This window comes from Hylobates moloch, unplaced genomic scaffold, assembly GCF_009828535.3.
Source record: "Hylobates moloch isolate HMO894 unplaced genomic scaffold, HMol_V3 SCAFFOLD_10, whole genome shotgun sequence".
NCBI lineage: Eukaryota > Metazoa > Chordata > Mammalia > Primates > Hylobatidae > Hylobates > Hylobates moloch.
In genome coordinates this window covers 34,142,877-34,167,544 of record NW_026652285.1, presented here as the reverse complement: position 1 = coordinate 34,167,544, position 24,668 = coordinate 34,142,877, and the positions used below count along the sequence as shown (strand labels likewise).

The following is a 24,668-nucleotide window of genomic DNA, read 5'->3' as shown; positions in this document are numbered from 1 at the left end:
AAATTAAATGTAGTGTCAAAGCTGTAGAGGACCTTGGATATAACCTAGTCCACAGATAGGAAACTGAGGCCCAGACAAGGGAAAGTAACCTTCAAAGTCACACAGAGAGGTGGTGGTAGTTTGCAGGTGGAAGAGAATAAGAAACAAAGATGTCAGGAATGCTGTAAGCTTGAGGAATTAGGACACTGGGGGGCTTTATGAAACATGGAAAGGATGAGAACTTGAGGCAAAACTAAACTTTGTTCCGGACAGCCTCTAACACACAGAACCAGTCTTATCTCTCTTCTCCATGACAGCCCTTCAGATAATATGAAAAGAATATTAATATTTATTGAATATTCACCGTGTGTAGGTGGAAAACAGGGATCCTTATATCCTCCCTGTATCTTCTTTTCTGTAAGCTTAACATGCACAGATAATCAATTAAGAAAGCAAGTAAACAATGGGCCTCGGATCATGCAGCTGGTAAACTCAGGCCTGATGGAGTCAAAGGCCTGGCACTTCCCCCTGCACCATCCTGCCTCTGTGACTCTAGTACTAAGACTGCAAGGCACCAAGAAGAGCCAGCTGGACCGAGTAAGCAAGTTTCCAGGTCAGTTTGGCCATGTCGCAGAACAACAGGCAGCAGTTCCAGAGGCTGGACATTAGGTCCACTGCCTCCCCATCCTCTAAAAGTGCAGAGAGGGTGCACCACCCCTCCGAGTCTCTACTAACTTGGCTGATATAGCAAACCAACTCCGGGAGAGAATATAAGATGGAGAAACACAGAAGCTGACATATGCTCTTGACTTAGCCAGGATACTACTGATGACTGTGGAGACCAATGAAGGCAGCTGGGAGCCAGATGCAGCTAAGGAAGTAGTCATAGTCATGCACTCACTCATTTCATCGGTCAACACTGTACCCCCCAGGCCTCCTTCTGGGCTCTGTATTGAATGAGCAGCAAGGCTCGGTCCCTGCCCAGGAAGCTCACAGTCAAGTGGGGAAGGTTACACAGCAACACCCCATGACCACACAGTCTGGGGAGTATTGCCTTGCAGAAATGAGGGGGCAGGAGGGAAGGCTCCCGAATTCTGGAAAAGATACCCCAGATAAAGCATCATATTTTGATGTGGGGATATTTTGAAGTGGCTACACCAAACAAGCCTTGTCAAAATGGAAAATCACTGTTCTTTAAACCCACTGTTTAAATCCACTTTAAAATCACTGTTCTTTAAGAGAAATGAGAAGCGGAGGTCTCTAAGCAGTGCAGTCTGAATATCTTCCTTACTAGATGGTCCTTAAGGTCCCTGTCAGACCTGAGCTTCTTCCAGTGCAGCTCCATCGGATGATGACCAGGAAGGGGGCCACCTGAGGTCAACTTTGGATATACTGTTCTATCCATCTTTCTCTTCTTTATCTCTTAGTCATCCATTAGGGCTCGGTTCAAATGCCAATCCCTCCCAGAAGCCCTCCTAGATTTCCCTGCAAGGCATGGCCAGCCCTTGCTAGGCTCCCAAGGGTCTCTGCAAAGCGCAGCACCCTGCCCAGCACTGACTTACCTCCAGCTGCAGGCGGGGCAGGGACTGTCTGATTCATCTCTCTCCTCCCTCCCCACTTTTCCTCCCCAGCCCCCATCCCCACACAGGCCTTTCTTAGCAATGCACATTGAAATGAGTGGAGTAGCCATCTAGGAGGATGCCGTCGGACAGGAATCCTGGAGGCAGCAATGAGCGGAGAGTCTGGAGCTGCTCAGTGTCCAGACCCCCCCAGGCCACTACCCTCCCCCTGCTTTCTCTCAGCTCCACTACTAGCTTCACCAGATGCAGCTCTTCTGCTTGTCCCTCAGTTTGTTTGTTTGTTTGTTTGTTTGTTTCAGTGCTTGAAAAGTCAACTGCAAACAAAGCAGCGCACTCTCTTTGTGGAGAAAAGCACATGTTAGTCGGAGTTGCATTTGGAAAGCCCAGAAGCCAGCAGCAGACTGGAGATCACACTTAAAGGCCCATGGAACTTCTGAAACAGGCTAGTTGTAGGGCAAGAAGATGATACTACTACGCTCTTACAGGGTTGCCAAGGAGCATTTCCTGATTTTTTACAGAGTATTTGGGCACTGAGAATATAATTTCCCTCAAATTCAGTGAGCCGATCTCAGTCTAAATTAGGGGGAAAATGTGAGGACATAAGTCTTCCACCATGTGTCCCTTCTTTGTCCACAGCACATTCACTGTGGGATCTTCCCTATGTCTAAGAACCAGCAATGAATATTTTAATAGCCACAGCTTCTCCTTCCCACGGATAAAACCTCCACTGACTCGCCACAGCATGCTGGTGGAAATGAGGGTATGCACCAGAAAGACCTGAGCTTTCTCCTAGGCAGCCTAATCCCTGAGGGCCCCACCCGCATCTGTACAACAGGAGTGAGCGGAACAGCCCCGGCACCCTTCAGAGCAGCAGCCAGGATGCTGAAGGAAGGAGGAGGCAGAAGACATGTGGCCTGAGGATCTGAGGCCAGTGACCCCGGAGAGCTGGGTTCAAATACAATAGAAACAAAAGGGAGTTGCAAAAGTAGAGAAAGTAGACAGCCAATGGCTGAATGGTGGCCACCCTAAAAAGATATCCAAGTCTTGGCTGGATGTAGTAGCTCACACCTGTCATCCTAGCACTTTGGGAGGCTGGGGCAGGAGGATTGCTTAAGCTCAGGAGTTCGAGATCAGTCTGAGCAACATAGCAAGGCCTCATCCCTACCAAAAATAAAATTTAAAAATTAGCCAGTTGGTGTGCGCCTATAGTCCCAGCAATTTAGAAGGCTGAGGTGGGAGGATCACTTGAGCCCAGGAGATCAGCACTGCAGTGAGTTTGACCATGCCACTGCACTCCAGTCTGGGTGACAGAGCCAGACCCACTCTCAAAAAAAAAAAAAAAAAAAAAAAAATTCCAAGTCCCAATCCCAGGAACCTATAAATGTGATCTTATTTGGAAAAAGGATTTTTACACCTATAATTAAATTAATGATCTTTAGATGAGGTGCTTATCCTTGGATTATCCAGGTGGACCCTAAATCTCATGACAAGTGTCCTTATAAGAGTGAAACGAAGATTTGAAACAGACAGGAGGAGGCAATGTGACCAGGGAGGCAGAGACTGGAGTGATGCAGCCACAAGTCAAGAAATGCCAGTGGCCACCAGAAGCTGGAAGTGACAAAGGAAGGATTCCCCTTAGAGACTCAGTGGGACAGCAGCACTACCAACATCTCGATTTTGTACTTCTGGCCTCCAGAACTGTTAAAGGACACAGTTCTGCTGTTTTAAGCCAAGATTGCGATGATTTGTTACAGCATCCACAGGAAAAAAATACAGCACCTAAGAAGTAGTCAGACAGATGAGGGATCTGAGTCCCAGAGAGGGGGCTAACTCACCCGGGCCCACCCCACATCAACCACTGGGCCAGGACACTCGGGTCTCTCTGACGCCAAAGTGCATGCAGTTCCGTAGTGGCCCAGTGCACAGCCCAGAAGGGGGACCTACCGGGAGCTAACTGGCCTCAGGCTGTGCTAATGCAAATATAGATTCTGAAGTGAGGCTGCGGTGGGCTTGCTCCTGTCTGGGCTGATCAGACCCCCACCTGCAGAGCGGTGTCCCATTCTTAGCTTTTCAGGGGGCCAGATAAAGTGGGCATTCTGCCTGAAGAAGTGAAGATGTGGGGGCCTGATCCCTGTCTTTGAAGGTCCAAGTGGCCTAACTAGCTGTCATAGGGAAGAAGAAATGGATTTTTTTGTGTGGGGCTTCAAAGGGCAGGATCGGGCCAATGGCGCAACCATGGCCGAGAGGAAGATTTTTGGCCTGGAATAATGAAGAACTTTGTAATAACCAGAGCCAACTGAGGATGGAATAGGAAGGTGGTGGGGGTTGGCAGGTCCAAGCAGAGGGAGTCTGGGTATGCTAGGGGAATTCCTGCACCACACAAAGGCCGTACTTGATCATCTCCGGAGCTGGCAGTCTTGTTTGAGGGTCTATGACTGGTAGCTAAAGTATCTGGAAACATATGTGTGAATCTAGGTTTTCAGCACATAAACAAAGCACACTCTCACTAAAACACTTATTACACAGCTTTTGCAAAGAGCTAAGTACTGAAAATAACCAGGAATGAGCTTGAGAAAGAGATCATCTATTCTTCCATCTCCTATACACAAAATGTCTCTCACCCCAGGGAGAAAGAAAGAGGCCAAGTATGTATCTCCACAGAGACATCATCTTCTAACCAGACCAGGAACTAACAGCACATTCACAGATACCAGGGGAGCCCTGGACAGTCTGGACTTGTGTCTTTTTCCAGGGAAAGCCAGACAGAACAGAGACTGTAGCTACCAAATAAATTATTTTTATAAGAACAAATAAATGCCATCCTCATCTTTAATAATTGTTTTTCCTTTTGCATCCTTCTGAATTCTACATTGGAGCAAAGAAAACAACAAAGCAGTAACTCAGAAGCTTCACACGTAAATAGTTACAAGTCAGCGTCAGACAGGGGTTTCAACTGGCAGGGGAGGTGGGATTGTTATCGTTGGTTTTAATACAAGCTGTAGCCTACATCCTATATTCTAGACACTCAAAGAACAGGAAGCACAGCATTTCTCGGCTGCCTGCACATCTGTCTTCTCTTAAGTCGAAAATCTCAGAGAATGATGCACTGTTGCATCCAGATGAATTCCTCCGAAGCTCTTTCCATTCAGGATTTTGAAATTTTGCCATATCACCCTTTTACTGAAGCGGCTGAGGTTTTCAGATCATTCCTTGAAAGAGGTCAAAAGAACTTTTAAATTTACCATCTTATCTTTTCCAACTTGTAATTAGTGGTTTTTTTTTTCTTTTTCACCAAAACAACTAATATTAAGGCCACATACCATTTAGCAGCCAGCTTGGGAAATGATTGGTGGCCCGAACCACTTCTAACTGCTGGCAAAAAGGTCTCTAAACATCAGGTGAGTTCCTGAAAACACCGTATCACTTAATGAAAATAATGGCTTCTGCCCTCATATCAATCTGCCGAGCACCAAGTCCGGCTTCCCACTGTCCTTCAGGCAGATGGTTAACTAAAAAAAAGTCTCAGGTTTGCAAACCTGTATAATGTAATCTGTAGTTACCAAAACAAATTTAAGCCACTGTTAGTACTGCTTCCATGAACATATATTAAGTTTAGTGTATGTCTCAGGATACAGTAAAAGTACAACTACAATAGCTGTGGATAAACCAAAATTTTATACATTGATTGGTGTTAAGTGCATAGGTATATTTGGTGTTTGAAAGCTTTCTATACTGATCTTTTTTACAGTAAGGAACGCTTTTATAATATAAACAATAATTGTCAAAAGCTTCAAGGTTCAAATTTTACATAGTATATTCCTTTAAAATAGGCACACTGAAAAGCTAAATTCAAAACTCAGACTCATCTTAGAGGTTGCATCAACCCATCATCAAATGAAGGAGCTACATCTGGAGGGATCAGAATGCCATGAGTAAGTTCAGCTGAGAACCATACGCAACTCCCCCTAAGCATCAGCCTCATGCTTCTGGCTTGACTCAAATCATTTCAGATATTGGGAAAATCAGGCTTTTGTCAATCCAATACAGACCATTATCAAGCCTGCATTAGGGCTAGGCTCTGTGAAAAGGGCTGAGGGGTAGAAAGAAGGACATTGTGCCAGCCCTCCCAAGGGCTTTCTGTGAGCTGTGGCCACATACACAAGTGACTGCACACAAAATCCTTCAAGGCTGACAGTAATGACTTCTCCATGAGAGGTACCAAGTATCAGGGGATAGTGAAATCCCTGGGATGAGGGGATCTGGAAGACAGCTTCCTAGGGGTGGTAGGATTTGAGCTTAGCCTTCAGGCATAGGCAGGACCACCAAGGCTAAAGCACATGCCAGACAGAGGGGCTAGATGGGGGAGCAAAGGCCTAGAGACCTGAGGCTAGCGGGATTAAGAGTTGGGAGGCTGGGCACGGTGAATCACGCCTGTAATCCCAGCACTTTGGGAGGCCGAGGCGGGTGGATCACAAGGTCAGGAGTTCGAGACCAGCCTGGTCAATATGGTGAAACCCCGTCTCTATGAAAAAATACAAAAATTAGCCAGGCATAGTAGCAGGTGCCTGTAGTCCCAGCTACTCAGGAGGTTGAGGCAGGAGAACTGCGTGAACCCGTGAAGCGGAGGTTGCAGTGAGCCAAGATCACACCATTGCACTCCAGCCTGGGCAACAGAGCAAGACTCCATCTCAAAAAAAAAAAAAAGAGTGGGGACATGGTGCAGAGGAGGGGGTGTGAGAGAAAGGATGGAGGTAGCCCATCATGCCTGTTGGGCTGAGGACTCGGGACTTCGATATCCATACAGGGAAGACCCACTGAAAGGCTCTGAGGAGGAGCATGATGAGATCAGAGCCACACTTTACAGAGCCTGATGCTCAGAGAGAATGGAAAGATGGGGGCATATTTGAGAGAGATTTTGGAAGTAAAAATAACAGGGCTTGGTCACTGTTACTTTACAGGGCAAGGTCACTTGGTCCTTACTGAGTAGATTTCAGTAAGGAGGGAACAAGGGAGAAGGCACAGACAATTAGCCTCCCCTGCTGTAGTTCCCAGCTTGGGAGGAGGAGGGGATGATGGCTGAAGGGTACCCCGCAGCAAGCGGGCACAGCCAGTACTTTGGTACCAGGGCTGGTGGCACCAGGGGCTCAGTTCTACTCCTGCTTTCCCTTTATGCATCAATGAGCACCTCCGGGGGCAGGGAAGGAGGTAGGGAAAGAGATCCTAAAGAAAGGTCTACTGTGCAACGTCCCCGAAGCAGTGAAAGCAGCAGTAGCAGCTCACCACACCACTCGGCCTGATCCTGCAAGTGAAAGTGCTGTGGGTGGTCATTTCTTCAAAATTCCTCAAATATATAATTCTGTATTGAAGAGGCAGAGAGCCTGCTCAGGAGTCTCCCCGACAACTGTGAGGATAATACCTGTGCACACAGCCCGTCTAGTCGTACATGCACCAAGCCCCTTCGGGCCTCCAGGCCTTAGCAGTTGCTGTTCCTTCTGCCTGGAACAGTTTCCTCCTTCTCTCATCCTCAATTGAACTTTTATTTGGTGCTTACTATATAACTGGCACTATTCTAAGTACTTTACATGTATCGACTCATTCAGTTCTCCAACAACCCTCTCAAGGAGGTACTGCTATTATCCCTAGTTTACAGATGAAAAAACTGAAGCTCAGAAGATTAAATAACCTGATAGTGGAATATATTTAGTTAGCCTTGAGCACATAGTGATAAGCTTGTGTGAGGCAGGGACTGAGCCTTCTGATTAGCCTTCTGTGACCTCCCACCACCTAACAGTATTTACAGGGCATTGCCTGTTGTTGATGTTAGTATCTGATCTGAACACCCTCCAGATAACAAAAAGCCCCTGCCCCTTGAATCAGGAGGCACCTCGAGTACACACCACATTGTCACAAGAACTCTATGCTGGTGGTGAGGTTCTAAATCAATGCACATGCTTAAACCAAAAGCACTATTTACTCCAATGGTGACTTCAGACAATCAGCTTGCCCATGAACCCTCTGATAAAAAGAATTGACTTTTAGCCAACACCGATTACATGCAAACATCCTGTTAGGCACTTTTACACATGATCTCATTTAATCTTGTGAGTTTGGAATTATTATTATTCCCGTTTTACGAATAAAAAAAAGTGAGGCTCGGAGGCCCAATACTCCACAGCCGGCAAGGATTCCAGCCCAGGTTCAGAGCCTCCAGAGCCTCTTCTCGCTGCCCTTTCTCTGAAGTTCCCTGCCTTCTCTGTGCTTCCACCAGGCTCACTGTTCTCATCTGTCTCATGCTCTCCCAGCTCTCACCAGTTCCTTGCTCGTACCAGCTCCTTGACCTACACATGGCCTTTCTATTCCTCACCACTTGTTGAAATCCTCTTCTTCCTCCACCTTCCATTGTAAAGCCTTCTCCAATATCTCCATTTGGAATTCACCCTCCTTAGTGTTCACAGGAATCCCAGGTGTTAAAGCCCACAATGAAGATCCTGTGGCACAAGCCTCTTTCTTCCCCATCAGAACCTGAGCTCCTTGAGGGTAGGGTCTGTTGGTAATTTTCATGTTTGTGTCCTCCCGAATGAGCAGTGAGAAAGTGCTTGATGAACCAATAGAGAATGAAGAGGGAAAAGACTAGTGGCATTTGAATGCATCAGAGAGATAAAAGGCTCTGGACAAATTAGCTTCAAGGATGGGGTCTCATTCAGGAAAGGCAAACTTAGGTACCACAACTCTGCTCTGATCACCAAGCACACCCTCACCAGCTCTCTGATTTCATAATGCTTGAAACTTAAAACCAGGATGTCGAGGAAGGAAATAAAATCATAAAATCACTTCTGTGAGAATCCTTTCATGGTAATGCGTTTCACCCACACACTGGGGAGACACTAATTGCAGCACAAGGGGAACAAGATATTGGGCAAAAGAATAAAGTTCGCCTTCTAGCATGTCACAGTTAACTACCCCGTGCTTGTTTTGCTGTGGCTGCTCCAGAATGCACCGGTCCTGGAAAAGATGAACTCGGCTCCTTAACCGTACCCATACTCAACACCGACCAAAGGATGCCTGAAATTGTCTTGATTGGAAATCATCTCAACCATCATCTTAGACTAGAAACAAGTAGATGCTGGCCTCTAGGTCAGGACCCCTAGAATAGTGCATTATTTTTTTTCCCAAACAACCATTCTGAGGTTTTTACAAAAATAACCGACTCACAAACAGAAACGCTTCCTGATCTATAAGCCACTTTGAAAACAAATCATTATGTCGTTGAATATTTCATGACGGTCCAAGGCACTGAAGAAGGCGAGCTGAGCGTTCACCAATCCTCCCCATGTCTATTTTGGGACTTCCAAAGCAAACTGCAAATGCCTCCTTTATTTTCTAAACGCTCATTTGCAAGTGCTAGATGGATTCTTGGTGAAATATTGCCTCCACCTAAACTGACTAAATGCAGAGACCTGGAGGTTCCGCTTCTCCAGAGTTTACAGCTGAAAGACAGCAAACAACTAGTGAACACGACTTCCACCCTATTTTATAGGTGGCAAAAGCAGGGGGCACTTGCCCAAGGTCACACAGACGGTGGGTGGATGGCAGAGGAGCCACCAGAAGCCAGTCCTGACTCCTAACCCTAGGAGCATCCCCTGCTCCCCGAGGCTGACTCAACGCCCCTCCTAAAGCTCAGCCAAAGCTGCTGCAAGTTAGCGACGCGACCCCGGAGACTGACTTCTGTGGCTCATTCCTCTCCACCCGCAATGAGTTCTGGAGCTGAGACACTCAGGGATGCCCCTCTACTCAAAAAATGACAACACAGGCATTGGCACTGCAGCTGATCGTCCCTGGCGAACCTCTTCTGGTTCAGGTGTGGCCATCGAGGATGGGCAGGGAGGGTTGGTCTGAGGTCACTCAGAAAGTTGGCGCTGGCAGCGGCCGCACCTGAACCCAGGTCTCTCCCCATCCCGCGTTGCCGCTCTTTCCACTCACTACACCATGCAGATCTCGGAAACTTAAGCACGCATCGCTACTGTGCAAACAGTTCACGATGGCAGGTCCTGAGCTAGCCCACGGACGCGCCCCTGAGCCGGGCTTGGGGACACGAGGACCGGAGGCGGGCGCGGGTCACCCGGGACTGGTGGTGCAGGCGGAGGGCGAAGCGGAGGAAGCCGAGGCGCAGGCCTGGGGTGTGGGGACAGGCAGTCTCCCCAAAACTTTGCGGTGCCGGGACCCCTCCCTTACCTGCAGAGGAGGTGCCGCCCGCGCGGACAAGGACCTAGCGGGCTGACGCTCTCGGAGAGGGGCGGCCCCGCCCAGCGGCGGGCACGGTCGCGGCCAAGGCTCGGGCAGCAGCGCTGCTCGGGCTCGGCTCGGGCTCCGCCTCCCGCGCCGCGGCTGCAGCCGGAGGGGGTGGCCGGGCCGGGCCGCGCCCGCGCCGTCTGGCGGCGGCAGGTGCTGAGGCTGCAGCTGCGCGGCCGCCAGCTGCCGGCGCCGCGACCCCCGCCCCGGGGGAGGAGCCCCGCGCGCCGCCTCCGCTGGCTCCGAGGTCCCGGCCCGCCGCAGTGGGCGGTCCCGCTCCCACCCGGGCCCTGCCTCCGCCGCCTGCCTCAGCTCACCGCCGGGGCACGCAGCGTCCGATGAGTACCCAGGGGGAGACTGAGGCTGGGAGAGGAAAGGGACTCCCCAAGGTCACCCAGACAGGCGGTGGTTGGACCAGAGCTGGAACCCAGAAGAGTTCCCAAAACGACCCCCTTCTCACGCCTCCTTTCCCCCAGGAAGATCCCCAGCTACGGGGAGCCCTAGGGGACGCAGATGACTCTGACTCGCCCCCTGACCCCCATGCCCCGCAGGTGTTCGTCTGAAGGGAGAGGGAAAGCGTGGGCCCAGGTTAGGCACTGTGGACCACCTCCCCTGTCTCTCTAAACTCCTTCCGCTCTGAGAAACTGTGTTCTCCCAGCTTTCCTCGGCCCTCTCCAGCCACTCCCTGGGTCTCCTTGAGGGTTCCTCAAACCAGAAGCTCTAAAATGCCGGAGCGCCCTGGGACTCTGCACTCAGCCCTTTTCTGACCCCCTGAGCCGTCTCACCCACTCCCCTGGTTCTGGTCCTACCACCTCTCTGACCATGATACCCAAATGCATCTGTCTGTGCACTATTTTCCGTGCTGAACTCTACTGAACACCTACTAGGTCCATATCCTGCATTAGACACTGGAGATACAATACACCTTTAATAAAGCAGTCCCTGTCCTCATGGAATGTACAGTCTAGGACTATTAAAATACAGTCCAGTTCCTGTAACCATCACCCAATCCCACGGGGCCAAGGGCACCACACAGGCCTGCACTGACTGACTGAGTGAAGGCCTCCTGGAGAGGGCATGCTCTAAATGGAAACCTGAAAGGCCAGTAGAATTGGCCAATGAAAGGGAGGAGTGTGGAGAGAGCCTTTCAGGTTGAGACCACAGGAACAAAGATCCCAGGATGAGAGAGATCCCACAGAGGGAGTGGCAGGAGTTGAGACATGAAGCAGGGGAGTCAGCAGGGGCCAATTCCTGGTCAAGGAGTTTGCGCCGTATTCTCAGTGCACTGGCAGGTTCATGGGAGGAGTTCTGAGTAGGGATGAGGCACCATCAGATTGGGATGTTAGATCATTCTGGTGATGGTGCACAGGCAGATGTTAACAAGTGCATCCTTCATCCAAGAGCGGTGGGGGGAGACTAGCAGCACTTTGGAGCCAACATTGTCTGGATGAAGGCAGGTGCTCCTCCTTTGTGACCTTCATTTCCAGATCCAGGAGTCCATCCAAAAACTCCTGAGTGGCTCCATCGCTGAAAGACCTCCTATGTAACTGCACCCATAGCTCCCTTTTCTCTCAATACTGCAGCCCTCTGCCCCCCAGATCCACGGGCTGAGTGAGCCTTTTGCTTTCCTCACCAGTCTTTGTAGTATACAAAGTTCTGCCCCAGGAGACAGAAGCACCTTGAGGGTGGAAGATTCTGAAGCCATAGTGGAAATAAAGAAAGCTTTTAAAAAATCAAGTTTTCTGTCTCTCTGAATTATTTCTTAGAATTGCATGTGAATCTACAATTTTCTCAAAACAAAGTTTAATTTTAAAAATTACTTTGTAGATAAAGATTAATCATCAAATTACTCTCTCCAAGGCAGTTAAACACCAAAAAGCATAGCACTTGTCAGAAAGTAAGATAAGAACTATTCTCTTGTCCAGTGAGTACAAATGTTCCCCCATGGAATTTTGCCCTGTTCCCCTCCATTTCCTAGCTACCTGCATCAGTGTCAGCCTCTCTAGGTGCTGGACCCAGCCCCTGACCCCGCTCTTCTCAGATTCTCATTCTGGTCCCTCTTGCCCCTCAGCCTCCTTTGCCATTGCCCTCGTGTCCCTCCTTGGCCTCTTTTCTCCCTTCACTCTCACTGAGCAATTCTATCAGCTGCATGGTTTCAGCCAAACCTTCTGTCTTCCAGACCCAGAGACACAACTGCCTGCTGGACATCACCTAAATGTCCCTCAGGTGCCCCAGTCTCAACACAGCCAAAACCAAACCCACATCTTTCCCCCAAATTACCCCTTCTGCATTGCTTCCCTATCTCAACTGGTGGTGGCACCTCCTTCCTCTGGGCACCTAAACTAGAAACCAAAGGGACAGTCTAGACTCTTCCCTCTCCCTGGCCTTCATACTCTACTGGCCACTAAATCCAATCAACTCTGTCTCCTTAACTTCTCTTACACATGTCTCCTCCCCCACATCCTGCTGCCCTTGCTTTCGTTGGAGCCTCATCATTTCTTGCCAAGGCTGTAGTAACCGCCTCCAGTCTTTCCTATTTTCATCCTCCACGTAATGCCAGTGATCTTTTCCAACCACAGACCTGACCAGTGACTCTCCTGCTGAAGACACCTCCATTGTTCCTTCTTGATCGTGCAGCAAAGTCTTAACTCCTTAGCATCACGTGAATCCACAGTGATCCTATTACCCCTGTGGCCTCATCTCTACCTCACCCCACACCTGCACACCAAACACCTTATGTTCTTAGGGTACCTTATGTAATAAGAGACACATAACACAGTGTTAAAAAAAATGTAGTCTTGAACCAAACTGCCTAGGTTCAAATCCCAATGCTGCTGCTTTTTAACCTATGTAATTCTGGAAAAGTTCCATAACCTCTCAGTTCTTGGTTTTTTTCCTTTGCAAAGGGAGCATAACAAGAATATCTACAACCTAGGAGTGTTCTAAAAAATAAGAGTTCCTGGAGATGAAACAGCATTCATTACTTGCTAGCCAGCGCTATTAGGAATGCTTCTAGTCATTATATGCAGTGAGGATTACTCTACTTATTTACAGAGAAGGAAACTGAGGCTCCAAGAAGTAAAGTTGCTTACCCAAGATTCCACAGCTTTAAAATAGCTGCACTGGGATTCATATGAAATTCTAAATCCTATACTGCTAAATACTTTACATAAGCTATTATTGCCCTCTGAGAGGCTTCCTTGTTTTTCTAACCTTTAACCCAACCTGCTGGACAAATTTTTCTTCTTCCTTTAAATCCTGGTCAAAAATATCTTGTCCTCCGTGAACTCTTCCCAGTCCTTGCTGTGAGCCTCTGCTTTACTTAGGCACAGCATACAGCAAATAAACCCCCAGCACACCCATTACAATGATGTGTTTACATGTCTGTCTTCTTGAGACCTTCTTGAGAAAGACAATGTCTTATTTATTTTTGCCTTCCTATAATCCCATAAATATTTATTGAATGAATGAATAAATCAACAAATAAAATATATATGTTTCTCAAGTTTTACCCTAACAGCTGTCATTTGGATATAGATTACTTTTTTTTTTTTGAAATGGAGTCTTGCTCTTCGCCCAGGCTGGAGTGCAATGGCACGATCTCAGCTCACTGCAAGCTCCTCTTCCCGGGTTCACGCCATTCTCCTGCCTCAGCCTCCAGTGTAGCTGGGACTACAGGTGCCCGCCACCACGCCTGGCTAATTTTTTTGTATTTTTAGTAGAGACAGGGTTTCACCATGTTAGCCAGGATGGTCTTGATCTCCTGACCTCATGATCCGCCCACCTCGGCCTCCCAAAGTGCTGGGAATATAGGAGTGAGCCACCGCACCCAGCCTAGATAACTTTTAGTCTCTGTTTTTGTCACTATGAAGAGCCATTTTTGGTGAGAGGATAGCATCAAATGATCTAATATTAATATAGAACAAGATATAGCAAGAATGAAATTTCTCATATTGCTATGTGGTTGTGCCTTGTCCCTCTCTGAGTCTCTCCTTTTTTTAGTGACACTATGTAATAGCCCATAATGACAAGCTGTGTTGCATCCTAATGAGACTTCCTGACTCAAACATCTGAGATTCGAATTTATCTCCCATAAGTACCATTTCAGCTAAAAGTTTGCTTTCTCTATGGCAATGAGTATGCCATTTGTCATCTGCTAAGTGCCCATACCTTCCCCTTACCTGTATTAATCTCCTTTGCACTCAAATACTTCTGAGAGCTGACTTAATAGTTAGCTTTTCTATACAATTTCCTTTTTAGAATGCCTAACTCTCCCTGACTTCATATCTATTGTTCCCAAAATAGAATCATTTACTGCTTCAAATTTCAGCTTTACTGTCTGCAGTGATTTAGGACAAGTTTCTGTTCTTCTTCAGAATGATCAAATTCCATATGGTTAAAAAAAACCTGACCCTGTCATTTTCTATGGAGTAGTGTTTTTAAATGTTTTTAAGTGTTTTCCATGTTAGAAATATTTATTTTGTTTACCAGAACACAAGTAAATTGGCAATTTTAATGCCTCCAGATCAAATTAATGAGAAGCAGTATGGGTGAAAGAAAGAACACTCTATGGGAAGCAGAGGGGAAAAGAGCTCTAGGAGTGCTCTGCCACCAAGTCCTCTCACTCTTCAAGTCTCAGCAGAATAGAGGAATGGGACCAGAATGACCTTCCAGGTCTCTTTCAGATCTAAAACGGCATGATTCCTTAATGGGCCTCTAAGTGGTTATTCATTCATTCAGTCAACATTGTTGAGTGCCTACTACAGACTTAAGCCTTCTGAAGTGAATCCACATTGGATAGGGTATGAAATGGTTTGGTTAAGAGAGTGTTATTACACCACATAAACTGATTGTATGTTCTTAATATTCAAGGTCTCATGCAGAAATATGATGAGACAGTTACACCAAGGCTTCGGTGAGCCAAGACTCAGGGACTACTGGAGTACTGCAAGAGGGTTATTAAAAATAGCCCTATCTGATATCTATGCCAGCACTTCTGCTGAGCTACTTGTAGAAAAGCAGTGCCCTAGAGTTCTAGACCCTAGTTCTGTCCCTCTCTTGCTATGTGGCTATGGGAAAGTCGCATCACCTCTCTGAGCTACACTTTACTCCTCTATAAGAAGAGGCAATGATACCTGATGACAACCAATATTCCCTGAGCTCTAAACCAAATGATCCTTTGAGATTAAGGAAGCTAAAATGTTATCAGTCACGAAGAGAAGTACTGCTGTTGGCAAAAGAAATTGGGTGATTATCATGAGGATTATATTACCTCTTAGGGACAATTAGATTGTTGCTCTACAGAGAGAAAATTTGACAGAAAAACAATATGTTCTTACTCCCAAGATTCTAGGACACAGAAGCAGACATTCACTGCTCACTTCTTAAAAATGAATTGTCCAATTCACTGGATAATACTAAGAATAGGGAGTTGAGCTACAGAGTTCATTATCTGTGTGCTGGTGAAGAGAGATCAGTCTCCCAACACCCTCCAAACCTTGCTTGACTGCTTATCATAGTCGTTCTCCCAAAGATGATCTATTTTTACCTTTTTTTAGTGGTAGGGCAGGAGGATGGAAAACATGTCTCGTTTCTGGATTGCTTCCTTAGCTCTCATCTAAGCCTTGTCTGCTTATATTTCTTTTCCTGTTCCTAATCGCATTCTCTGCTCCATGATAAAACTGGTATTTGAATCTATTGCTAATGTAATGGACATAATGACTCAGTTAGAAACAGAGGAAGGCAATAAGATATTTGTATAGAATTGGGAATGATTATCACAAGTTTTAAAAAATATTCAAGCTCTTTATGTCTCTTGTCAGATGAATTTTTATCTCATTCCTTAAGTGATAAATCTTTCAGTGTTTTGAGAGGCAGCATTGAAAAGATAGGACTGGGTTCAGCATCTATTACTCTTGCCTTTTTATCTCTTTTTAAAATTCTCTCTCTCTCTCTTTTTTTTTTTTTTTCTGCTGGCTCAGCTCCTGGAAGATCAGCTCCCCAGAAGAAGGCATGTCTTGAGGTTGTGGCCAGCACCGAGTGTGGCCCTACCCTGGTCTTGACAACTACATCTGGCCACTTCCCATAGGCTTCATTCTGCTTTGCATCTGCTGGGTGACTGCAACTCCCCAATACCACTGTGCTCCCCACAGCCCCTGGGGGCAGATACCAACCTCTCTAGCACTATTTTCTTCATCTCTTTACTTTTGCATAGACTTTTCAGTTTGTAAAACACCAAACAGAGCAATCATCTCATTTTATTCTCTCAACAGCTGCTTGAGTTAGGCAAGACATACATGACAATCCCCACTTTACAGATGAAACTGAGGCAAGCTCAGAGAATTCAAGCGGACTGGTATGAGGTCACAGAGCTGGTAAATGGGATTCAGATTCAGGTTTATTTGGGAAACAGATCTCTATTGTTGGGGAGGAAAGATGGCTGTAATAGAACTGTGTTACAGAGAAACTTCCTAAATCACCTTAGCATGCCTACCCAGGGGGCTTCTCTGAAGATGGGCGGCCACCTTCTAAGCCCTTCTCTTACCCAGCTCCCTGCTGAGGGGACCCAAATTGTGAGCCATACAGTGAATGGGGCATAGGACACTGTTGCCTATAGCTGGAGCCCAATCCCACACAGACAATCCCAGTGCAGGATTGGCAAAGGGCAGTGTTGCTGCCACACCGTCCACGATTGCAAGAAGGACAAAGGCCCAGGAGCCTGAGAAGTAGTCAGCCTCGCTAGTGAGTCTGCAGTGAAGGCTTTCAATCCTGGATCACCTGAGGGGCCCAGCTGACCCCAACTGAGCAGGATCCCTCAACAGGTGAGGAAGAACTGTCCCTGCCCACTTCCTGCACATAGCTCTGTGGGAAGACCCCTGACTCTGTCAAGACCTGCCTCTACAGAACGGAATGTCACAGGTGGGCCAAACTATCCCTTGAGGGTCACACCTAGCCCACACAGCATCTTTATGTGGGTTAGAAAAAAGCTTCCCCTCTCAGATACCTTTGTGAAAATGAGAAAATATGCCTCCTTCCTTTGGGCCGATGCAGCTCCACACCGGGGTACACAGCTCAGCAAGTGGATGTTAGCTCCTATTAATCCTCTCCACCAGATGCCCTTGCAATAAACAAACTACACAATGGCACACAGCAGCCCAACCCCACCCTCTTAATTCTGGGAGTGTCCAAAGATCCTAAAAGCCTCTTCCACCTCATCTCAGCCTGGTGGACCCAGCCAGGTAGCTTTGTTCACCATCAGGCCACTGGAGAAGCATCCTTCTTTCCTTTCATGATTGCTGAACTATTGTACCCAAGAGGCTACAAAAGCCCAACTTGCCCACTTGTGGATATAAGTAGCCAAAGCAGATCAGAGATTATTTAAGGGGAGTCAATAGCTTGAAGGAGCACAATCAAGACAAATAACTAAAAGAGAGGAATCACATTGAGATCAATTTAATAGAAGACAAACTAACTTTTTAAAATCAAAAATGTAAGGAGATTCAAGCAGAGACTAGAAAGAAATGATCAAAATGAGGAAAAATTGTTTTTGAAAGTTAAATACACAATTTTTCAAATTTTCAATTGTGGAAATGAAAAATGTAATGAACACCACTGAAAACTGATTTAATGATCTGAAAGATGAAAAAGGAGAACCACCCCACAGTACCAAGCCAAAAATAAAAAGAAATAGAAATTATGAGTCAGAGGATTTTAAAACATTGATGAAATATCTAGAAGATATGCAAATAGTAGTACCAAATGGAGAAAAAAATAACAAAGGAGCAAAGCAATAACCAAAAAATAATAGAAAAAAAGACTAAGCCCATAGTCTTGAGTTATCAGATAAAATTTATGCACTCGAATTACCTATACATTAAATGTATGGACTTGAGTTATCAGGTAAAAGAGACTCTAATTTCTACACTGTATTAATTTTAAAACACACACCTAGAACTTCCAGTCCTGGGCATTTCACTGAAAGGGGTAAAATGTCAGGAGCAGTAGACTGTAATAAGTTATTTATATATGATTTAATACTTGAGCAATAACTTTAAAAACTATACAGAGAGATACACTCAAAAGTACTTTAGATAAATCAAAGTAGAATTCTTTTAAAAGCCCAAGTACTCCACAGGGAGGCAGGAAAAAGAAAAAAGAGGAGTGAGAAATGGGGAACAAACAGATGGGAGAGAAAGCTTCCAAGACTTTCCCCTGTGCAGAAAGAAAAGAAGTAACAACATAGCAGAGTTAAGTGCTAACATTTTAATAATTATATTAAATGTAAATAATCTAAATACACCAATTAAAAGACAAAGATTGGCAGAATGATATTTAAAAGTATATCCTGGTGAAATTTCTGAACTCCAAGAATAAAGAGTAAATGTCATGAGCTTCCAGGTAATGTGAATAGCTTACCGAAGAAGGAAAAAGAACCCTCTGGAATTATGGATCCCACAAATAGTCCTTGCTAAATTTTATTGAGACCTAATATTTGTTAGGCACTGTTCTAAGCGGTTTATCTCATTTTAATAACCCTGTGAATTATATATTAATATCCCCACTTTGTAAATGAGAAAACCAAGGCTAAATGTTCCCCTGGTCACTCAACTAGTAAGAGCTTAGATTCATATCCAAGAAATCTAGTAAAAGAAACTAAGTAATAAGTCCAAGTCAGCTACTGAAGGGGAGAAGGATGATAGAGCTTCCAGGCAGGGAGAACAGCCTATGGGAAGGCTCTAAGTTTGGAAAGGAACACCTATTAGATGCTATGTATTTTTAATATACTAACACAAAAACTCCAACAAGCAAGTATTGTGTGTCTTTTTTGCAGATGAAGAGACTCTGCATGGTTAAGTAACCTGCTCAAGATCATCTAGATAACTGGTGTTGGTGATGGAGTCAGAATTTAAATCTGGGAGGGTTCTGCTACCCTTCTCTGTTCTGTCAACAGGTGAAAACAGCTTTTGGAGCGTATTTCCCATGGTGATTGTCTTTCTCACCCCAATAGTTTTGCTGTAGTGATCCAGAAATTGAAATTTTAAAGAGCAAAGGGCTTGTCCTACCTTTCTAGGTTATTTTGGTCAAGCCTGCTCTGGGTCTGAGAGATCTTCACATATAAAACATAGAATGGGACTATATCAGTGTTTTTCCAACTTTGGTAGAAAGGAGACCAGTAGAATCCTTTATTCAACTCAAATCCTACTAAACAGAAGCCCCTTGTAGAGGACAGGTATAAGCAGAGTAAATCTGAATGAAAGTAACTGGGGGATGTCGGGGAGGCATGAGACTAGCCTGGACCCCCTCCAGCTAAAACATTCCCTAAATTCTGGAAACAGTGCATGGACAGTCTCCAGACACAGGGGAAAGTCTCGGAAAGTTTCTCTCCTATCTTCCGTGTAGGATAGGGAGAGGGAGGGACGATCTAGATTTTCTTAAAAACAAGGCTTTATTCATGTTTTGTTACTATGTACTGTGTGCTGCAACACTGTGTTTCAGCCTGTTCTTTGAATCAGAGGGGGATGTTCTGGAAAGGATGTGGGCTGTGGAGTCAGACGTAGCTTGAATGCCAGCTCTTGTTAGCTTTATGACCTTGGACAACTAATGTAACCTCTCAGTTTTCTCATCCTAACACACAGATAATACTGACCTTGAAGGGTGTTGTGAGAATTAAATTAACTAGTAAGGATTAAAGCACCTAGCACAGGATCTGGGGTGTTGCAGGCATTCAATAAATGACAGCTATTGTTATACATTTTGAAACTCCCAGATCTTGACACTTTAAGTCTGCCTTTTCTTTTGCAATTGGTGGAGTTTGGGTCTTTCTTTCTTCCTTTTTTCCTTTCATTCTCTTTTTTGCAAACTGACTGGTATTAAGCGAGATGATATTTCTTGCAAAGGAAGTTTCCATAAAAAGAACATGGTCTGTAATCCCAGCACTTTGGGAGGCTGTGGTGGGCAGATCACTTGAGCTCAGGAGTCTAAGACCAGCCTGGGTAACATGACAAAACCCAGTCTCTACAAAAAATACAAAAGCAAGCTAGGCCTGGTGGTGTGTGCCTGCAGTCCCAGTTGCTCGGGTGGCTGAGGTGGGAGGATAGCCTGAGCCCAAGAGGTCAAGGCTGCAGTGAGCCCAGATGTTACTGGGCTCCATTGCACTCCACCCTGGGTAATAGAACGAGACCCTGTCTCTGAATAAATAAATAAATAAATAAATAAATAAATAAATAAATAACATGCTGACTTATGAAAAACCATGTACTTATTAATGCCACTGAAGACATTATGTATTATTTTCATAATCTGGATTCTGATTAATGACCAGTACACATGCTGATTAACCTGAAACCAAAGAGTAAATACTCACAAAATAATTCGTTGTTAAAACATAATTTTTTGTCAAAAATAAAGGATGATTTTATGAGTCTACTATTGACAGACAAAGACAACCTTACTTCACAGACTTCCTGTCTTAAAATAAGTAATGTCTTGTGCATCATTATGTAGTTGGAGGCCTAGCCTGACCTTCCAGAGCCTAGGAGGCCTAGGAGTATACTTTACTGAAGGCTAAAATCATGGCAGATTTCCTACAATGGACAATGAATTCCTGTCACCTCCCATGAAGCCTAGTGGGAGAACATTTCAGAACATATGGTACTTTGTCAACTGATACTAATGTGTCCATTAGTGCAGCTCCAGAGGGAATTTCACTCTGTGCCTAGAGAATGGTCACTTGGGGAGCAGAAATAGCTACTTATAACCCCTTCTTCCCCCATAACTCTGTCCTCAGTTCAGCCACCCCTCCTCCTTCAGCCCTACCAGGAACAGGCATAGAGTAGGGGTATGCCATTAATGGTATCTGTGTTACCTACACTGAACCATAATCCCTTAACACACACCACCTTGATGTCCTTTGGAGCCCTTATGCAGACAACATCTCATTTGACCTTCATAATACTCCTGCGTAAGGTATCATTATCCAATTTCACAGTTGAGGAAAACAGGAACACACAGCAGTTAAACCATTGCTTGAGGCCAGAGGTAAGTGACAGAGCTATGGAGCTATGCTTAGCCCCAGTGCTATGCCCCAAACTCATGCTGGCTGTATAGAGGCATCCACTCAGCCTGACTGGGTTCTATGAATTGTTTTGCAAGGTGTGGCCCAAATTAAGTATATGCAATTCTATTCACTCATTCAAGTAAAATTGACTGCGAGCTTATGGGTAAGGCACTGTGCTAAGTGAGGTGGAATAGTGTCCTGGGAAGTGCATGGACTCTGGAGTCATCCAGCCCACAGATGTATGGACATCTTGGCCTTAGTAGGTGCTCATAAAATGCTAGTTACTTTTACTGAGAGGAGTTACAGAGGATACAGAGACGAATCAGACATGGTCCTGACCTTCAAAAAGCTCTGCTAGGAGACATAATGTACGTCTTCAAATAACTGTAATAGAAAGTAGAATGTCCTTTTTATCATCAGAGGTACAGAAAACTTCTAGGGCCAAACTATGGGTTGAGGTGTCCTGCAGAGCCACAGCAAATTCACAGGGTTACAATGGGATATTTAATTTTTCAAGGGAAACATGGCGACACCCAGAATCTGCTGGACATGTGCGAACTACTAGCTCCAGGCAGTTCTCAGATCATGTTGCATTCCTATGACATCATCTCTTTGCAAAGCTGAGTTTTCATTAGTCGCTGTGATAAAAAGCAAGCACTTTTTTTGCACAAAACCCAACATGGAACAGGAAATGTGTCCAATCTGATCCAAGGTTTGATAAGTTGTACAGCATCCAAGAGACACACACATCCCATTAGTAACTTACTGTGGTTATTTTAAAATTAAATAAAAATATAATATTTAAAATGTATGTGCACTTTTTTCAAACAACTACTGTATTATTAGGACTTCAATGCTTATTAAGTTGTTTGGATCTAACTACTTAATATATGGAACTGTTACACATTGATTTTTACCTAGGGGTGCCATGAAAAATTACTGTGGGCACCATGAAACGAGAAAGTTGGGGAACCTCTGCTCTCAGGGATTTCATAGCAGGAAGTCACTTTGAGAGGGGAGAGCTGAAACTGTGAAGATCAGGATAGAGTTTGAGGAGGAAGTAAAGCCTACATTTGAAGCAGGTGCTTTACCAAAGTAGGGGTGCTAGAACACATTATAACAGTTTGTAATGGCTCTTCCCTGGAGGCACCCAAGATCTTACTAAGTGGGGAACTTGCAGAATTTTTAGTAAGCCCATCAGTTGAAAAGGTCTCATTTTCTTATCAACTTTGAAGAGTAAAGGATTTAGAAATTATCTCCCATGAGGTTGCAAGCAGGAGACATCCTTGACTTTCTGCATCATGGTCCCAAGATAAGACCCCCTCTCTTTGCAATGATACATAAACAAAAGTTGTTTAATACATCAACGATTTACTAAAATGGGATCAGTCCCTGAGAATCTGTGGGCAGAGTTTTATAATCAGACAGGTGGGCAGCCACCTCCCTGGCATTATTAGGCTGCTCTCCAGGCCACAGAGACATGGACTACCCATAATACAAGTCCTTTCATTAAAAACCATAAACCAGGCCGGGCACAGTGGCTCACACCTGTATTCCCAGCACTTTGGGAGGCCGAAGCGGGCAGATCACCTGAGATCAGGAGTTCGAGACCAGCCTAGCCAACATGGTGAAACCCATCTCTACTAAAAAAACAAAAATTATCCAGGTGTGGTGGTGCATGACTGTAGTCCCAGCTACTCGGGAGGCTGAGGCAGAAGAATCACTTGAACCTGGGAGGCAGAGGTTGCAGTGAGCCGAGATCACGCCAATGCACTCCAGTCTGGGCGACAGAGCAAGACTCCGTCTCAAAAAAATAAATAAATAAAAATAAAAGAAAAGTGTATACCATTTTCCATTGAAATCAGAATTAAAATCCCACAGTTGTGGGTTATTCAAAAGCTAACACTCAGTGATCTCTTTTCTCTCTTGCATGCTTTTTTCACTCACTATCCACGCAACCATTTGTCCTTGTGTAACACTTTATACTTTTCAATGCACCTTCCCACCTAGCATTTCCTTTTACCCTCACAATCATTCTGAAAGGCAGAGAGTACAGATGATACAGCTCCTATCTTACAGCTGAGCAATCCTGGACCTGGAGAGATTAAATGGCGGCCCTGGAACTTTTCTAGTCTATGCTTGTGCTAAGTGAAAGAAGCCAGACTCAAAAGCTACATACTCTATGATTCCATCTATTTAACAAAGGCAAAACAATAGGGACAGAAAACAGATCAGTTCTTGCTTGCCAGGGTGTAGGGGTTAGGGGAAGGGTTGACTACGAAGAAGCAAGGGGGAATTTTGGGGACTGAAGGAACTATTCTGTATCTCTATGGTGGTGGTGGTTACACAACTGTATATATTTATCAAAACTCACAGAACTGTACACTAAAAAGGGTGAATTTTATTAAATGCAATTTTACTTTAATTTCTAAAATTGAAAAAAACATCAAACCAGTTCAAAAAAGGGGGAGTCAGAATGTCTAATGAGGAATTAAATTGAATGCCAACTTCTGGGCAATACTAATCTCCACCTCTGTTTCCGCTAGAAAATATCAAGTAAGTTCTATTGAACATTAATGGTATATAAAATGGCTCTCTTTAGAGGGGACTTATAAAGAAATTTTGAGTGCTTTCTTCAAGGTTGGTGCAAGGTTAAAAGAGAGGCTACCCATAGGGGACAGCCAATACCTGGACAATGCAGTTCATTTTAAATGCAAATTAAAATGAATTCTCATTTCTCCACTGTCATAATGGCAATTTCAATAGTATCTGAAGAGTGAGAATGAGTCAAAAGACAATGGATCAATGTCTTCAAAATTCTGAGGGAATTGTTTTCCAACTAAAATTTCATAGCCAGCCAAACAATTGGTCAAGTGGAGGACATAATACAGATATTTTCATACTTTAAAAATCTCCAGAACAATAAGAACGCATGGACACAGAGAGGGGAAAAACACACACCATGGCCTGTTGGGGGGTTGGGGGTGAGGGGAGGGAACTTAGAGGGTGGGTCAGTAGGTTCAGTAAACTACGATGGCACACGTATACCTGTGTAACACACCTGCATGTTCTGCACTTGGATCCCTTTTTAAAAAAAAAAAAAAAAAGAAGAATAAAAAATCTCCAAAATTTTACCTTCCATGTATCTTGCAAGAGCTTCTGTAAAAAAATTGAGAGTAAACCAAGAAGGAAAAAAGATATGGGTTTCAGAAAACAGAAGCGCAAAATAGAGGAGAGTTGAAGGGAAGTGGGAAGCGGCAGGACAAGAGCTGTGCATTGCAGTAGGGCTGGAAAACAACCATTCCAGATTAGCACAGGAAGGACAAGGACTATGAGAAGGAAGTTTGCGTGGGAGAAAAGAACCACTGGCATGTTTAAGCAGAAATCCAAATGTTGATAGGTACATCACATATATTTTGGAACACTTTGGGAAAACTAGTAATAAATACAGAGAAAATTAAACAAATGAGAAAAACACGCTAGAGAAATTACACCAAGAAAAGCTAAGGATTGTAAAAGAAAAGCTAAGGGTTGTATAAGATATGTACTTCTTGGCATGGCAGTGAAGGAAATTTGCAAAGTCATAATAAGTAAACACTGGCTATCAACTGAACAACAACAACAACAACAACAAAAGCAGTTAAATCTGGGGATTGATGAAGGTGGGAAGTGGGGAGACAGTATAAGAACTAAGAGCTCATCCTACCATAGCAGGAAATATATTTCTATTATTTCTATAGGTAATGTTTAAAATTGATAAGTTA

At 44.8% G+C, this 24,668-nt stretch overlaps 1 protein-coding gene across 3 annotated transcripts in view; it reads right to left on the bottom strand.

The window, feature by feature from the left end:
• Positions 1-24,668, bottom strand: part of FRMPD1 (FERM and PDZ domain containing 1) — a 152,692-nt gene that overhangs the window by 89,784 nt on the left and 38,240 nt on the right. Inside the window, exon 1 of one of the 3 annotated variants that reach the window (XM_032164188.1) lies at positions 9,792-9,932. The exons of 1 other annotated variant lie outside the window; for it this stretch is intronic. The gene's annotated coding sequence lies outside the window, so the exon portion shown is untranslated. Of the gene's footprint in view, positions 1-9,791; positions 9,933-24,668 lie in introns of those variants that run through there. One more of the 3 variants, XM_058445946.1, reaches the window with a different exon arrangement.